Source organism: Perissodus microlepis, chromosome 12, assembly GCF_051167445.1.
Source record: "Perissodus microlepis isolate ML-2025 ecotype Zambia chromosome 12, ASM5116744v1, whole genome shotgun sequence".
In the NCBI taxonomy this organism is placed as follows: domain Eukaryota; kingdom Metazoa; phylum Chordata; class Actinopteri; order Cichliformes; family Cichlidae; genus Perissodus; species Perissodus microlepis.
Genome location: NC_140472.1, coordinates 4,849,666 through 4,868,580, shown reverse-complemented (window position 1 = coordinate 4,868,580; position 18,915 = coordinate 4,849,666). Strand labels below are relative to the sequence as shown.

At 42.5% G+C, this 18,915-nt stretch overlaps 1 protein-coding gene across 1 annotated transcript in view; it reads right to left on the bottom strand.

Annotated features, from left to right (window-relative positions):
- Positions 1–16,231, bottom strand: part of sema4c (sema domain, immunoglobulin domain (Ig), transmembrane domain (TM) and short cytoplasmic domain, (semaphorin) 4C) — a 111,665-nt gene extending 95,434 nt beyond the window's left edge. The window contains exon 1 of the mRNA XM_084947562.1: positions 15,611–16,231. The gene's annotated coding sequence lies outside the window, so the exon portion shown is untranslated. The remainder of the gene's footprint in view (positions 1–15,610) is intronic.
- Positions 16,232–18,915: the final 2,684 nt, after the last annotated feature.

The window sequence follows — 18,915 nt, the reverse complement described above, 5'->3', positions numbered from 1 at the left end:
ACTGCAAAATGCAGAAAACACACTCACCCACTCACAGTGACAGCGATACACCCTGATGTCTTTGTAGTCTGGTATCAACACTAAGGCGCACTTTCCCAGGTGTTTGAGTTTCTGAGTCAAAGGTATTTCATAGTGAATGAAACAGCCCACAAAAGAGACGCACACAGAATGCTTCAAAAAGCCTTCATACTAATTACAAACTGCCTGTTTGTGATGGGTTTTTTAAAGTGTGGGAAGTGTGGCACATTATGACAGAACAAGAATATGTGAAATTAGTGTGATGAGTGCGTGTGAATGTGTTGGAATGCTGCAACCCATGTTTTCAAAGATTTTACAATGGATGCCCCCAGCCCCCCGTGTGCGTGTGTGAGCATGTGCCCACATCTTAATCTCACTCAGACAAACCCAGCAGAGATTGTAGTAAATGTTGTTAATAAAGTCTAGCAGGAGATCTGTCTATCATGTAACTGTGCTAACACATACACAAATACAGACACATGATATGGAAATAGCGCTAGTATAACTAATAATAATAATAATAATAATAAATAGTAACACTAAAATTACAGCCTTTACGCACATACACAGGATCAGAGACAAACATCCACACATCCGCTCACAAAGAGACAAAGATGCACACTCACATATATTCAGACACAAAGACCCACACGCAGACAAGCTGACAAAAACATTACCAGAAATACACACAGACACGCACACACTGCGACAGACGGTGTGGGTTTGACAGCAAGCAGCAGATCCACCACTGCCACTGTGATGCACAAAGCAACCCCACTGATCAGCGGCACAATCCCCATGCACTGCCAGCGCAGTGGCAACACGCTGCGACGGTGAACGCACCTTTGTGTGCGCCGCATAATACGGCAGGCGTACAACGCTGCAGCAGCTCATGGACAAAGCATTCGAGCGCGTCCGCCCAGCTGCGCATGACAAAAGTCAGAAACACACAGAGCACCGTGACGGCCCTCACACAGGTTGTCGTTCATGAAAAAGTGTGAACAAATGCAAAGGCGCTCACGTTAAAAGGGGCTCATAAGCAGTTCCTGCTCATGAGTAACCAGAGGGCCGCAGCCATGAGTAAAATGGGTGTAGCATTAATTCTGAATCTGGTTTTGGTGAAGAATCTGCAGAACAGATTGATCAGAAGTAGACTTTTCTGAGTCACTGCGATGAGGCTGTTTACCAGCCTTGTGAGTCTGTCATGTGTCATGCCATAGTGCGGTCCCGATGACACCTACTGCAGCAGGAAAGACGCTTTTCAGTACTTGAGCTTGTGCTCATATGGATGCAGTCAGACCAATAAGCAATGGGAACCACTGGGCTTTTATGGTAAGGTCCTCAATGTATGATTGAGAACCAAGAGTACAACTGAAGCTCTTATATATAATTCATAGGCTATAGCCAGCACCTGAGGATAGCATAAACACATGTGAAAGACAAGGAGAATCTGCCTTACCAAACGGCCAAACCACAGCAATTCACACATGCTGTCAATTAATTTGAAAAACAAATTGTAAAGAAACTAAACTAAACACACACATGAGGCCTACAGAAACACAAATTATAGTTTTTGCACTTTCGGATGGAGATTTAGATATCTATTACGGCAGCTTCTCCAACAAAGGCACCGAGAAAAATACAGACACACGCTCAGCAAAACCCACAACCCCACCCCTCCTTTACCCAGCTAAGCATCGGGGACACACTCTGACACACTCAGCCGAAACCACACAGAGACCCGCCGCGCAGACAGACACGTCAGTGCACGCACACACAGACAGACACAGCAGCTAACTTCATTTCAAAATCAATTAATTAAAAAGAACAGTCCTCTCCCACAGGGAGTGAAAGACAAATTTGAGGATTTTAATCCTGGTACACAAATCAGAGCTGTTTGGCCACAGAGATATGAGAGGACAGGATGGATAGAGGGATGGACTGTCAATGAATTTTAAGAAGGGAAGCCCATTTAAAATGGTCACATCTATCTATCTATCTATCTATCTATCTATCTATCTATCTATCTATCTATCTATCTATCTATCTATCTATCTATCTATCTATCGAGAATCAGCAGAGAAAGCAAGCAAGACAGAGGCAGAGTAAGCCTGCTGTAAGTGCCTGTTGTTGGGGTTCATCAGCACCCCCCTTCACTCCCTCGCTGTCTCTTTGCATTAGCTTTAAGGCTTTTTCGAAACAGACATCACTGATTTTTTGAAGTGTTGAATCAGAGGGCTGCCGCGTTTATCTGTGTGTGCGCCTCTGCATGATTTGTGTGTGCGTGAGAGGGTGCGTGTGCACCCTGGCTGGTCTAACCTCAGGCAAAAAAATCATAATAAAGAGTTAGCCGTTCTCTCCTCCCTGGCGTTCCTAAAAAAGACTTTGCCTAATAGGTACGGGAAAGAAAAGAAAATAACACTGGAAGATAAACTGAGCATGCAAAAGTGTGCGAGCAAATGTGCACATTTGGCAGTTAACGTGTGAATGTGCTGCCGAAGGTGAGATTGTGAGCAAGTGAGAGAAAACACCTGGCCTTCGGTACTCGACGGACTGTTTGAAGGAGCGCTGAAAACATAAGTAGTGGAGGAAGTATTCACCTTCTTCCCTCAAATAAAAGTAGCAAGTAATAACTATCAGAATAGATTTCCTTTAAGGTTTATCTTGGTAAACATCGTATGCAAGACTACCAGGATGTGTCTCTGCAATGCGCCTCAAGGAGGAAACACAAAATTAGGAAGAGGCTTGCTTGATTTTGATAATGTTACTGTTGAAGCCTCGTGTACTGCTTCTAATTTTCCACAACATCAAACACTTATTTAACAACAACAATTAAAAAACAACATTTTTTATCAGGCAGCAACCTCTGAAAAGTCGATCAAACATAAGTGGCAAAAAAATCAGTTCCGCAAACAGCCACAGGAGGCTGTCACTCCCTCTGGGCTCCCATGTTAAAATGGCCATAGTCAGAACATGTGTTACAGTCTAGTCCAAAAAAACTACTTTGATATTTGTAGCTTAATTCTGCCTTGATAAAGGCTGAACAGGGTATAACCTATTTATAAGTTACCCTTTTGGATTTTGTTAAAGCTTAAGTTAGACATGATTGATGGCTGTGCTGACAGGGGTAGCTGTAGTTGATTACTGTCACTAGGGCTTATTTCTGCTAATTTAATTAATTTAACTGGACTTTTGGACCCTATTTGGGATGTTGGTGCATTTTTGAGCCTCTGAAAAATAAAATGGTCTGTTTTGAGGTGAAGCTGATCCGAGAAGTCAAGAAGTCAAGAGGTTCTGGTGGGTGAAAATTTAGTGTTGTATTAGCTCTGAATAGTGTTTTATACAGTCAGGGATTATTAAGAAATTACAGAGTCACAAAGCTGTGATTGTTCCAACTTAACATTTGAAGAGACGCAATTTATGTTAATTACCAAAAGTAAAAGTCATGTTTTATGTAAAGTAGCACCTCTCAAATTTTAGAGTCAGTCACACTAGAATAACAATAAGACAGCAAACTCCTCTTGTCTGGGAAAAATAAGTAGTTCCCCAGTGATTGCACTGAATTTTTCTGCGACTGATTGCAAGCAGTTGCAGAAATAAAATAAAGTGGTTGCAAACTGGTTGTTTAATTGTATAAAGTCAGGCTGCTGAGCGCCTATGTCAGTTGGAAGTTGAATTTCAATCCTGCAGCAACTACAGCGCGATATCTGTGGATGAGTTTCTGTTTGTCTGTCAGTAGTTAATATGAAAGTCTCTTTAATGTGAATTTCTGTGTATGTAGACAATGACAAATCTGCAGACACAACAGATTTGAGACTTTTGCTAATTTACCACAGTTAACTAGCGTATTATCATAAACAGATAGCATGTAATTGCCCGCCCGACCCCAATTAATCACAGACTGATTGGAGACCGACTCCATCTTATCGCCATTTTACCGTTATCTCTGACACACTAACGTCAGTTTGAAGACGGTAATTGACTGCGAGTCATCACAGACCTGGCGTCCGCTTTCAAAGCAGCTATTTCAGAGGCAGTAAGATTTCACACAGTCGCAATAATTTTGGCCGGGCCACGGTCTCCAACCACTGTTTTTCTAAACTGTAGCTAATTGTTCAGCTAAACTTATATAGCTTCACATGCTGAACTACTTGATATGTGCTATAAATGCCTCAAAACTATCCATAACTTCAGTAGTTGATTTTTTATTTTATTTCTCCAAACACAAGATAAAAGAGTTTATCTCTATGATAATGAATGGATCCTCATAGAGAGATCGTTGAAAAACACACAAAGAGTGGAGACAACAGGGGCGGGAAGAGAATAGGAGACAGTACCGAGAAGCAAAAAGATGAGTAAGCTTGAAAAAGAGAGTGAGAAGGCAAAAGCCAGACTGGAAATTGATGGTGTAATTGTTGACTGCTGGTCAGCTCTTATCTTGGTTTCTCAGGGCCGTTGTCTGGGCAAGCCGGCTTCCTTCTTGCTTTTCCAATTGCCGTCTCTCTCTAACAGTTGACCAAACCTGGCAACCTTAACACATTTCTCTATTTTTTTTACCTCTTGCCAACCTATCCTCTTGTATTCATCCCAGTCGAAATCCCTCTCCTCTTATCTTCTTTCTGTCGTATTATTGAGGCCTCGTCCCACTGAGCATCTTCCTTTCTTTCTATCTCTTTCTTCAAACGAGTCAGGCTTCATGCAGAGAGCATTGGACTGGAAAAGAGCAGCGGGAGATGGGTGAGAGCGCAACCAGCCTGCGGGTCAGAGGTGAGTCTGCAGCAGGACAGGGGGTAGGTGAGAGGGGCCAGTCCAGAATTGCTTTCTCTTTTTCAAACCCGCTCCTCAAGAATAGGGACTATTGTGCCTGCAGCTGCTCATACAGACAGACTCAAAGGAGGATTTAGTGCTAGATTTCAGGTGAGACCATTAAGGTGCTAACAAGAACCATAGCATGGCCTGAGATAAGCTAAGTGTGGAAAAAGTGAATGAAAGAAGCTCAACAGGAGTCTTAAGAGGAGAAGACTGAAGCCGTCTTCATGATCAGCAAACGTTATGAGGATGTGTCCCGGTTTTTAGGCTAACTGCATGTGGAACAGTGTTAGATATCATTGCATTTACTGGTTAAACAGTGAGTTTAGCATATGCATGAATGATTCACTCCCTGCATTGCCTCTTTCTTCAAGGCTCTTGTTTAATAAATCTTTTAGATGGTACTTGTGACATGATACCTCTCTGTTGCAGTATTAGCAGCTGGTATGAAGACTGTGCCATTGTCTAATTTCAGTCACAACAGATGAAGAAAGAGATCGGTGATTCATGGACGTGGATCAAGGTAGATACGTCACGCTGAGATCCATGAGGCAAAATGTGATTAGTCAGACAGGGGGCAAGTCATCTCACTCCTCTTCATCGCACATTACATTGTTTTCTACAAATCACGCTGACTCCTTACTGAGACGTCTCCAATTAAGGCAAAGATATAAACCACAGATGTGTAGGCATTTGAACAGTATGGCGCACACACTGCCTTCCATCCTCTTTGCACTGACCAAAAGTTTCCTGTAGTATGTGAAAGAAATGCTTGGTTAGTAGAAGTCTACCTTGACTTTTCAATAAGGTTGGATAGTTAACTTTGAATTTAGAAGTGCTACACTGGGTAAACACCTGTATTTTCACCTGAGAATGGTAATAAGTAACTAATTTTCCTACAGGCCAAGCTAACCCAAGACAATCACAGGAGGAAATAAAGCAGAATAGCTCTCACCCTCCTTCTAGCTACGAAAGCTAAGCTACTCCCACACACAAGCTCAGTGGAGATCTCAGAGAGCAGTCATGTAGGGGCCCTCCTGCTGCCGATAAGCCTCCACTGGCCCTTCTGTAGAGCCTACCCTGGAGAGAGGCCATTAGCCTGGTTGCAGCTCCTTCCTGGATAAGCTGCAGCTTACCAGCCGACGAGCCGCAGGGCAACTTTTTTTATTGTCCTTTCAAAACTTTATGCGTGAGTGTGGGGCGATAGCTTGGGAGGGGTTGCAAGTGCTGTAGCCTGCAATCCAGCATGTCTGTGTGTGCGTTCAAGTTGTGCCCTCCCAGCACTTCCTGCACTAACGGCCGGTCCCACGGTAGGAAAGGCAAGCTCTATCCGACCAGAACAATGCCAAAAAAAGGCTGTCATAAAAACAAACTGCCATGCTCTGGTTAGCACGGGGGAAGAGGAGGGTAGGGGCCTACTTTCCTTTACACACCCCCTACTGCACTGCATCTGGATCATTATTCCCATACACACAGTCTTAGTTATGCAGGGTTTGAGCCAGTACTTTAACTGTTATCTTCTGCTGCTAGCCTGGACACATTTACATAGACTATCCAGGACAAAATAATGAATGAAAACAGCAAGAAGCAGCTGAATATGCATACTCCATGCACACACACATAGCAATGCTGCAACTGACAGTAAACAATGGGAACCTCCATATACACAATGGCTCAGAGCAGGACTGACGTATCACCGAGACCTGAATAACAAAAGAAGGGAACAACTCCAGTGGTCCTCTCTGCACAACACATTGCCCAGTCAACTGAGCCAGAATACATTTGCTGACTTGGAACAAGCAAAATAACAAACGGCTGACTAACGTGCAAGTCAGGGGCCTCAGGAAACATACTAAACAATCTACACGGTGCCCCCAAAACACAGTTGGCTTACGGACAAGGTTTTTGTTTTGGCTGAGCATATTACTATCTCTCCCCCAATCCAACTTTACAATTTCAGCCTCAGCCAAGCATGGACAGACCCAATAAGCAGCATCAGATAGGATAGATGGGTCCATCTGCTATCTGAAAAGGAAATTACTAAATAAGTATCAAATATAATGGAGATTTCTTACCCTGAGCCACTCTTCGACTCGGGAGATGAAAAAAACAAATAGGAAACCCAGAAGCAGTGCAAATGGATTGGTATTGATTTATGTAGCTTACTATAATTATAGATGCGAACAGCAATTAAAGAAATACATCAACATGTGGCAAAAGAAGTGTTTGCTTTCATGCCAAGAGTTAGCTGAGAAGATCAGAACCAACCACTCCACTCTCATGTCAGAATCACAGTTCTTGACCCAGTGGTTATCGTCTTTGCCAACTGCTATAACAACAAAGCGTCATAACATTTCTTACTTCAGCTGGACTTGCTGTAGTTTTGTCCTAAACAACAAGCGTTGCTGTTTCGAAAATATAGTCTACATTGCTAGATACGCTACAGAACAGGAAAAGGAAGTTCGGCACTCAAACACAAACAAAATGGCTGCCAAGATGGTATCTGTTGTGTCCGGTTTGAAACTTGCTATAGGGCACTTTAATAGTTGTGAAAATGATGATAAATTATTAGCTAAATTATTCTATCAAGCTGATTTGTGGTTTCTCACTTTAATCTTCACTGTATATTTTATAGAAAGTAGTAAAAGAGTCAAGAAGTCCGTAAACTTAGCTTAGCAGGAAACAGTTAGCCTAGCTTAGTCAGAAGCCTCCAAATCCCATCAGCTTTCTGTGTTTTGCTCTGAACAAAAAGCTAATATATAAATTATAACAAAGCTATAAAGGTAAAACAAAGCGTTGTTTAACTTTTGGACAAGACCAGGCTAATTGCGTTAGTTTCTAGATTTTCATCTAATCTAAGCTAAGAGTTCAGTTCAGGATTAGAGGGGTGGACTCTGTGGTTTTTGTTATTTACTCAGGTCAAACATCAACAGCTGTAGTTTTACTGCTCCACAGCACTTTAGCAAGTGATTCTGCTCACAATCTATGGCTTTATAAAACTGTGTGAAATTGACTGACTAGTGAAAATTGTATATTTCAGATTTTTCTTTATGCAATTTAGGCTACACACTTTACTAATGTACCGATAAATATACATTCACAGGCCACTTCATTAGAACTTAGAACTTTTAGAACTTAGAACTTTTATTGTCATTGTACAGTTGCTTGTAGAGTGAAATTCGGTACACACGTTCATCTGCTTGCTGATGCAAATATCTTACTATCCAATCACAACCAGCACGTCATGTGGCTATGGTCCAAGCCACCTGATGAGTTCAAGCTTAGCATCAGAATAGGGAAGAAAGGTTGATTTAAGTGCTTTAAGTAGCATGTGTGTTGGTGCCAAAGTATTTCAGAAACTGCTGATTAATCTGTTTTTTCCATAAAACCATCTGTAGGGATTACAGAGAATGGTCCAAAAAAAGAGGTCAGAATTTGGTGTAAACACCATTAAAGTGTGGATCCATCCCGCCTTGTATCAATGATTCAGGCTACTGGTGATGGTGTAATGGTGTGGGGAATATTTTCTTGGCCTACTTTGGGCCCCTTAGTATCAAATACTTTGGAATGTGGTGGAATGCATGATTCGCATCAAGGATGTGCAGCCAACAAATCTGCAGCAACTGTGTGATGCTATCACGTCAATGCGGATCACAATCTCTGAGGAATGTTTCCAGAGCCTTGTTGAATCAATGCTACGAACAGTTACAGCAGTTAAATGGGTCTAACTCAATACTAGCAAGGCGTACCTAATAAAGTGTCTGTGATTGTATATCAGCCATGATGAGTTTAAGTCTAAATAGCAAGTGTTCATTCTTCTCTGATCATAGTTAAACTGTGCCCCAGCTATGTTTGTAAATCAGATGCTTTCACATTTATACTGAGTGGCCTGCACTGCAAACCAAAGATGAAAAGGAATTTCAACAGTTGTGATATTTCCAGCTTTTTCAGCAAGCGAATCCTGAGTCTTGACAGGCCGAAGATATGGAGAGGACTGAAGAGATATGGAAAAGAGAGTAGGCAGGAGAGACCAAGCAGGACAAAACCACAGAGGCTAGAAATGAGGCCTGAGAGAATGAGAAGAAAAAGAAAGTGTGAGGGAGGAAGACGAGCATAAATCAAAAAGAGAAAGGACAAAATCGGAGAGGGAAGAAGGGATGAAGAGATGGATGAAGACAGGGAACAGATAACCCCGCTACAGGAGCTCATGGTACCTTTTTATTCACTGTCCTTAAATATTCTAGTGCAACACACACAATAACATATTTGTCTTTATTTCTGTGATATAAGTCATTAGGCTGAGATTATTCTCAACATTTAATCTCCAAATGTTCTTGTTTTATCAGTAAAGCTGAGGGTAAAATGAATGTGTGCACGCTATATGATTAGATAAGTAACAGGAGAGGAATTTGCCATTAGTTGAATAATCTTCCTCTTCAAATGTGACGTAGCAAAACAACCTGATTTGAAGACGTTCCCAACGAAAGACAGGAGTAAGACGTTTCCACATTCAGTGGTGCCACTCTTGGCCATGGCTCGACTATTTCCTGTGACCATCTGAGAAATACAGCTGTTCTCGGGATTGCGGCTGTTGATTAAATGTGTTTGTGTGGCACGTTGCGGCACTGCATCAACAACTGTAGCTTCAAGCTGTCATAAAAAATATCAGCTGTTCAGTTTTTATCTGTGAACTCCGGGCTGTTGTTCCTGTAGCCCCTCATTAAGGAAGCGGGGGAAAAGTGCGCTGATATATTACGACAAGTTTCACCGTAAAAATGGATTTGTGAAACGTTTGGCGACTCTATTGAGCTACAGTAGATTTTGTTTTATTCTTTTCAAATGTGTACCACCTTGTCATCACTATATGATCTTTTAGGTCTGCATCCTATCAAATCTCAGCAAGAAAGTGATTGAACTTGCAGAAATATCTGCTGAATTCAGCCTAACAACTTTCACACTATTCTTTTAAATAATCTTTAAAAGAGAGATGCACACTCCTCTGTTGCTGTCCGCCAAATGTACTATGTTATATATATGTATTTGTTCTGTATCTCAAGTAAGCAAAACTCAATTTAACCTTCTAACTCCAAGTGTCCTGTTTTACATAAAAACTCGGACCCAGTTATCGTTAGATACAAACACAAATAGCGTAGCTAGCAGGCACCAGATGGCCAATAGTGGTCAGCTGGTAACAAACAAGCAGGTCAGGGCTCTCCTCCACCTCCATTCTGCCCAGCATAAATAATGCAGAGGACTCGAGCTACCAAGAGAAACTCCACCGAACTCCTCTAAAAGCCTCGAGTAACTCTCCGAGCAAGTCCTGAAAAGGCGTGTTTACTTGTGGTGAAAGAAAAAAAGAAGGGGCAAACCTTTGTGTCACAGTGGGGAGCTACGACACAAAGGTTCTGTTCATTCATGTGTGTCAGACAACAGTAATTAGATCTGCGTGATGACTGCACTGCATTCTGACATCTTTAAAACTGCATTGATCAAAGCCACGGGGGGGGGGGATTTCAGGTCAGGATGAAAAGCTTTGATAAACAAAACTTCTATATTGTAAAGATAATGAAAATCTGGTGCAGACAGCTATACTAGCTGCACATATTTGCCTCCAGGACCAACATTCTGCTCCATATTGGATTTTCCACCAGTCTGACTTTCCTGGAAACACTTTTCGTCCCTTAGGGCTTATTTATTTATTGATTGCCCCAAAGGATGATGGGGGGAGGGGGGCTGGCTGCATCATTCACAGAGGGTGAAATGTATTTATTACTCCTTTGTACTCTGCATTCTGAGCGTAGTGAATTTTTGGCAATATTGTTAATTTTTTGACAAAAATGTCAGTAAGACTTCATTTAATTTACCTGAATTGATTTGGAGAGATGAAAGGAACATCTATAACAGCTGCTCCCGGGGCATTCAAGGTACTGGCACAACTATTAGAGCCACAAAAAAGGATTACCCTAGTAGCCTAGCATAGTTTTCATTCACAGTAGACTGAATGTGCACTTGTCTGTTCAATTAAAGTCGAGCTATATAAGTGGTAAGGGTTTACACTTTGGCAATGCAAAAATGACCTTATCATGCTACTCGAGTTGAGCCGAAACGAGTGGAGGGGGTGTATGTGAGCGTAAATGGGCAAGAGAGATAGAGGATGAGAGTGAGAGAGAAAAAGAAAAAGAAAAAGCTCAAGGGGAAGGGTAAGTTGCAGAACAGAAAAAGCTTCTCCTCTCGGAACAACTGCAATCACAGCTGCAGCCAAAACCCCCCCGGATCCGTCCTTGCTGCCTAACGGAAACTTCTCAGCAGGCCTCAAAGCAACAGAGATGGAGGCTGGAGGTTGTGCAGTGGCGTGTGTACCATTCAGCATGAGCACAATTTGTGTTCTGCGTTACAGAAAGAGTGCCATCTGTAGTACTTGGACAATAAATGACAACCATGTCAGTTTTAAGAAACGTCAGAATTTGCTGAGACAACTAACATGCTTGTGTGTTTTCTTAGTGTCTTTCAACGGTAATGCATTCACATTAGGAAGAAATGCAAATGTGCAAAGTAAAGAAATCCAAAGATCTGTCGCATTTTCACATGGCATGCTTAACTGCAAAAACCAATGAGGTGCTTTATGGGATTTGAATATTTAATCTAGTATTTAGTTTAGAAATGGAACAACAAAACACGTTTTTGCAACACATTCAATTTATTATATAGGCAATTCATTACCTTACTTAAGCTAATTACACTTGAAATGAGTTGTTTTTAATATTACTCGCCATTGTACAAGCCAAACGATAGTGAAACTATGAAAACTGTAAAAGCCTTTGATTAAAAGTTGTTTTTTACTGCTGCAACCAACACATTTCAAAAAACACAACTTTAACCTTGAGGAAAACAGCTTCTGTTTACCGGTTTGTCCTGACTTTTCATAGTTTCACTAGCGCTTGGAGGAGCTTGCAAGTGTTTGCAGACGAGTTGGCATCTTCCATGCAAACTACTAGCGACTCAGGCAACCTACTAGCAACCAAAGCAATTAAAAAGAGAGTTTTCAGTGACGCACTTGCAACCACTTTGCAACTAGCGACTGCTAGCAACCTCCAGCAGCAGTTGCAAGATGTTACCAACCATTATCCAAACCACTCGAGCTTCTGACCACCTATCCTACAAAATTCCTCTACAGCAAAGACGACAATAATGCACTTGTATACCAAACAATACAACAGAGCATGTGTCATTAACACATAGAGATTTTCCAATATTAGCAAGGCAACAATTAGCAATATTAGCAAGGCAGTTAGCACTGACATCACCATAGGCGCTGAAGATACATCCTCCTACTGGTTTAACATTTTATAGTGGTCCCCTCCCTTCCTCCAAATGTCCAGAATGGATGCCAAAGAAGAACATAGCGTTGTTCTTTCAGTTTTTTAGTTGTAATGAGTGCACCAGCTGGACACTTGTAGTGCACTTCATCTAGCAGTACTTATAGACTCAAAACAGGGGAAAGGCAGGGTGTAAGAGCAGAAGTAAATAATTTTAGACATATGCATTAGACAACAACAACAAAAAAGTTTAAATGCATAAAATGTGACTGTGTTTAATTAAAGGCGCTCAGCGTTTGTGATTAATGTGCTAATGACATGCTAATGTGTAACACTATGTTAATGTTTGAGTTTCATGTGTGTGATGTTACTCTTAGGAACATGAAGGCACATCTCGCGTGCACACACACACACACACACACACGGTCTTATCCATACAGCATAAGGTTTATATCACTTTGAACCTGAACCCTGACACATTTGCCACAGTGTTCCTTTAAACACCTTCTCTAAACATCAGCCTTTCCAGTCCATACTTGCAACACGTTGTTCCCCTCACACACACACACGACCCATCTGCTTCAGCTCTCCGGACCTTGCATCTGGCCTCCCATGAACCATATCTCTGTTTAACACACACACACATACACCGAGGAGCTCTAAAAACCCCCCACAGAATCAGTGCGATTATGTTTGAGCTGCATTAGAACACAGAGGGCATAGCTCGAAATGTGAACTCTTTGCACCTCAGCAGGAAATACAGACCAGTGTGAAACAGCAGAAACAAAACAAAATCTGTTTCTGTGAGATCCTTTTTTTTTAAGCAAAGAAAAGCAGATAGACTAAATCAGTCCTGGGATGAAAGGACGTTTTGAAAAAAAAAAAGAAAAAAGCCTACTGTGGGAAGCTGGCACATCAACTGTTGCTCTGCAAAAGACACAGAGCCTCCAAGGAAATTATGATGAGCGGATTCAGAGCCATACCTTCGTGATACAACACAGCCGGCGTGAACACAGGCTCTGTGTGTTCCCGTATGCAAAATGAGTTACATAATCAGCAATCATCATTGTTGCATTTTACTGTGTTCAGCTGCTTGGTTGTGGGCTGCAGTACACGTCGCGCTGACGTGATGCATGTGACACTGGGGTGACGATTAAACGCACGCAAACGGGCGGGCACAGAGCAGACAGGAGGCATCTGCCTCTGTCACGACGTATGGTCTATGACGCAGTGTTGACCCCCACGTGTGGAAACTGCCTGTGATTCGTTCTTTGTTGCAGTTTTCCGATGGGACATTTAGGAACTTTGGGGCTAATGCTGCAATGCGCCTCTTAAGAAACTTTAACAAGCATTTTTTTCATTCTGTAAACAAAACACTCACATCAGTCAAAGCGAATCAGCTGCAAAACCTTGGAATAGAGGGGACCAGCATGGATGGCATGAAACCCAGACAAGACGGGAACACACACACATACAGTAGGAGACTTTCCACATCAGTCAAGCTTTTATGAAAACATCAAATGAAGCTGTGCACGTGCCTGTAGAGGCATTGCCATTTACATGTGTGCGCTATCAGCCTGGATGACTGTGTGCCATTTCACTGCATGTGTATGAGGAGCAGCTTTAGGAGTGCATGAGGGGGATATAGGAAGGAGGCTGGCTGTCAGGATGTGGAGTCCATTGTCTGTCCAACAATGAAGAGATTGAGTCGGCAGGAGTCCTGTGGCTCTCTCAATAGAGGCATTAACATCTGGGGCGAGAGGGCTACAGTGTGTGTGTGTGTGTGTGAGAGAGAGAGAGAGAGAGAGAGAGAGAGAGAGAGAGCGACAGAGTGTGTGTCATTGTTGCGAACACCCTGGATAAAAGTGGATTTTTAAGTTTGGTTTTTTTTAGCCTGGGAATAATGCAGATGTCAGGAGGAATCCTTCAACAACTAAATTGGTTTTGAAAGATCTCTCCTTGTAACCCGCTTCACTGCCGAATAATCTGTGCAATACTGCGCGTGCCTTTAGTGAGGATTATGTGTCTACTTTTCTTTTTTCCCCCTCAAAGTCTGTGAACTTGATCTATACCAAATTAAAAGGTGGGTGAATTGAATTTTGGCAGGCTTATCCACTGCTACATCCCTCTGCACGGCAAATGTCAACTTGCTAACTCTGATTTCTACTCGCTTATTGCTTCCATTAATCTTTGCAAATGACACAGTGACACAAGCGGACGCACAGAGACCTGCAGAAGCCACCCGCCCACCTGTGGTACAGAGAAAGGGAGTCTCCTGTGACAGTTACACAAATATCACAGTCAGAAAACAGATCCTCAAGTATGATATCACTACTAAAAACCTATCTCCTCTGTCCCACATGGCAACAGCCCTTTGCAGGGACCCCCAACCCAACACCCTTCCTTCCTTCTTCTAAACTATCACCTCCTTACACCAACCCTCACTTCCTCACTGTCCAGTGTGGACACACGCCCCTCCTTCCACCTTCCAACCCTCCTCCTCCTCAGTAATTACAATAATCACTCAAGTGAAGCTAATACTTACTTCATTAAGGCAAAGGAAAAAAGAAAGAGAGGGAAAGAAGAACAAGGAGGAAACCACTCCAAAGTAATATCTCAAACCAGTGGATTATTGTCACCATAAGAGCTTCATTTTTGAGTATTAACTGAGGGATACAGGCAGCAGTTGAAGGGACTCAGTTCTTTCTTTCTTTCTTGGCATCTGAAACTTAAAACCTCTTCACAAATCTAAAATCCACACATGTGCACAAGTGCAGAAAACTTTGAAATCTACAAAGCAGTTTCCCTTCGCAGGAAGACGACAGCGGCCACAGTGAGTGAGGATTACGAGGGGGATCTGTATTGATGTTATTAGAGGCGGAAAAAAGCACTACCAAGCAAAAGAAGGTGCCTAAAAGTTTGTCTTGTCAGGCACCAGACTCGCTCAGAACTTAAGAGCCTGAAATACAGGCAGACACAAAAGAGATCATTCTCAGACTGCTGCACCAGTACACCGAGAGGTCAGCTTCACGTTGTGCGTTTTTGCTGCACGGTAGCATTGCCGGGCTGTGATTGTGGAGGTGCAGCGGCAGCACATTACAGTAGATGCACAGAAATACAGTAGAAAAAAGCCCGGAGTTGATTCCCTTCCAACTGCCCCTGACCGCAGTGCGCTGTGTTTACACAGCGCAGCGCGAAAAGGAGATAAAGTTGCATCGCATTGAGCCCCAAAACTGGCAACCCAAAACACCCCAAATCATCTGTCTATAAAAACGCACTGCACCTTAGATGGTGCTGTTTTAGGAAGAAATTTAAAAAAACGTGGGCTTCTTGGCAACAGTTGGAGATTCGGACGCTCCGGGGTTTGGGATGTTTTCTGCCTCTGCTTGCTTCGTTAGTGTGTTAAAATCCAGCCGCCTCACAGCGCTGGAAGCAATGTTGCCGAGAAATAACGAGCGCACACTTACCTTATTATTACGGCGATGGTGCTGATGATCACGGGCAATGAGTCCTGCGCTTTTCCTCCCCGCTCTCCGTCCTTCTCTGACGACTGGAGCCAGTATCCGTTTCTGCCTCTCTGTCTCTCTTTCTCTGCTTTCTCCGTTATCTCACGTTTGTTTTTGAATTTGAGTTATAAATTATTCCACATCCTCATCAATTTCTGATGCTCTCTCTCGCAGTTCCTCTCGTGTCCCCTATGGCTTTTTTTCCTCCTAAAAATGTTTGGACTATAAGGCAAATCAAGCCATATGATCCTGTCATTCAGTTTTTCACACAGAACTGGCTCTCCGCGCAACTCCCTCCCTGGGCTTTGTAAGGCGAAACCAGGCGAAGACGAGGAGGAGGAGGAGGAGGAGAAAATGAGGAGGAGAGGGGAAAAAAGCAAAGAAAGAAACGAGAGCGTGGATTGAATCCACTATCTGGGACCAGCTAAAAGGATCTACCCGCCTCCCTGTCTCAGAAGTTTCGGCAGTCCGTACCAAGCAGATATGTCAGAGTGGTCGTCGCGCTGCGTCTCTGTGCCAATGTCCAATGGAAATGATGTATATGGGAGTGTGTGTGAGGGGTGCGTGGCGCTGCGGCGTGTGTGCGCCCCCAGCCTACTTCTGCAGTACGCATCACAGCAGGGACCTGAGAGGAGTTAAAAAAAACAAAACAAAAAAACCCAAAGAAGCACACAAACAGGTCTCCGCCCATTAGCCCCTCAGAACAAGGGTCAACAGCAGAGGACCCCCCCGGCAGTCATTAGATTTACTGTAGAACATGCACGTTTCTTTCTTTCTTTCTTTCTTTCTTTCTTTCTTTCTTTCTTTCTTTCTTTCTTTTTAAAATAAGTGCGCCCCAACCTGAGGTCAAAGTCCCTTTATACCCCCGACCCCATACATCTGACACCCAGGACTTGGGTGGTGCTACGCCACTGACCACCAAGCTTAGCATAAGAGGTGGGATCCAAATATGATAGCAGTGCTATCAACACTGGTCTTGGAATCGGACTGGTACTAGGATACGTTGTGCAGTATGTAGCTTACTCAGTTGTGTTAATTATTACTTTCCAGGAATTAAAAAATACATCTCAATAATAAACAATGAAAAAGGTCTGAACCTTTTTGTGTTGACTGTCACATCTACTTTATTAAAAGTGAGCAGCACAAATGAAAACAACCCAAAGTGTTTTAGAAACATTCCAGGTCTCAAAAAAATCCCAGTTTCAAAACATGAAAAGCTGAAAGGTTTGTTTTGTTGTGTTAACTAAGTATTGCGGAAAGTAAAAATCATAGTTATTAAACTATGGTCATTAAATTTTTTTTTTCCAGAATTTGCAAATTGTTGATGAATCCTAAATCAACCAAAATTTGCAGTATCGCACAGCACTGTTTAACATCTCTTAAGCAGATGTTAATGCGCCATTATAATTAGTATTTCCTTTAATAAAGTTACTAAACTTGTTGTCGGATGAAGTCTGTAACAAATGTTTATTTTTTTGTATTCATTCTCTAATCGTCTCATGAAAATAAAGAAACATTAATCTTAGTTTTCTAAGATTTTGTAGTCTGCATCTCCTCTGCACATTTTAATGATGCGCTTATTGATTGCTCTCAAAACTCAAAATGCTGCTCATCTGCTGCCGTTATAATAAATGCTCGGTCTCAGCAGAAGAAGACAGATATATTAAGTATGATATTAAGTGGGGTAAGTCTTGGATTCTTTTACTAGTAAACGCAACATTATTCCCTCCGATATGAGTTAAAGTCCTTCGTCATTCATGTTTAGCTAATTTGAAAGCCTTACCCTCACTTACCCAGTTTAGGGTCACTGGGGGCTGGAACCTATCCCAGGTGCCATTGGGTGAGATGTGGGGTACACCTTGGACAGATCGCCAGTCTGTCGCAGGGCTAACACAGAGAGACAGGCAACCATTCACACTCACATTCACACCTATGGGCAATTTAGGTTTAGGTTGGTAGTCCATTTGGTGGACTGCTAAGGTCACAAGTCCATTGCTGTCCTGTGACGTACTGGTAAATCTGGTGTCACTGTGCTGATTATCACAGCGAGGCTAGCGACCACACACTCTCACATCCATACCTATGAGCAATTTGCAATCAACAGGTGTTCTAAAGTGGCGTCCGCAGTAGCTGTAATAAATTAGCAATTTCAAACAACAAAGCGAAATAATCACTTGGCGATGTGAAACAAACAGGTCCCAAGATAAACTTTTCTCAACTTTGAAGCGAGCCATTGAAGTAACTACAAACAAGAGTGAATAATGCTCTTGATTGACATGTGGCAATGTAGAAAATACAGAAGAGGGTTACCTAGGCAACCAGAACCTTGAATGTTCTGACAGCCAGCTAGAAAGCAATATATGATGAGCAAATCTCTTCATGTGTGGATGCCCTTTAACAAGCATGTCCTTTCAGTGTGGGTGAAAGCCAGAGTTATAGAAGAAACCCACGGGAGAACAATCAAAACTCTACACAGAAAGCCGACCACGAGGTGCATGTGCTATATGTGGGGCAAAAGTGCCAGCACGCTCCACCGTACAGCTCTTGAAAAACAAAACTACTCTGAATCACTTTAATCAAAGCAGCAGTCTCTGCTGTGTGAGTGGCGCTCCCAAAACAGAATCCTACATTTTTTGTAATGAAAATCTGAAGCCATGTCAACAAAGGAGGTTCTATCAAATAGTATCTGTTGATGTAATTGGTGATTTTAGGGCAGAAATAATCTTTAATTTCTAAACGGAAACATACACTTAGGCTTAAAAATAGTCCAGATTTTTTGCAACAATACTAAAGTAATCATCATGCTTTTGTTCTCACAGGTCTTACAATCAAGATCAGCTATGGGAAACAGGATTTATGAGAATGGGCAGAGGTAGAAGTTAGCAGTAAGCATGCTAGCTAGCTGACATCTGAAAATGATGTGATATTCTGGCTGAAGCATTTCTATCCATCCATCCATCCTCTTCTGCTTATCCCTGTCAGGTTTGCGGGTGGGCTGGAACCTATCCTATCCCAGCTATCTTAGGGCGACAGGTCAGTCTGTCGCAGGCTAACACAGAGACAGACAAACATTCACACTCACATTCACACCTTTGGGCAATTTAGAGTTCCCAATTAACCTAAAACCACTAAATTCATGTTTTTGGACTGTAGGAGGAAGCCGGAGTACCTGGAGAGAACCCACGCAAACACGGGGAGAATATGCAAACTCCACACAGTTAGCACTGTGAGGCAACAGTGCTAACCACTGTGCTGAAGTATCTCTA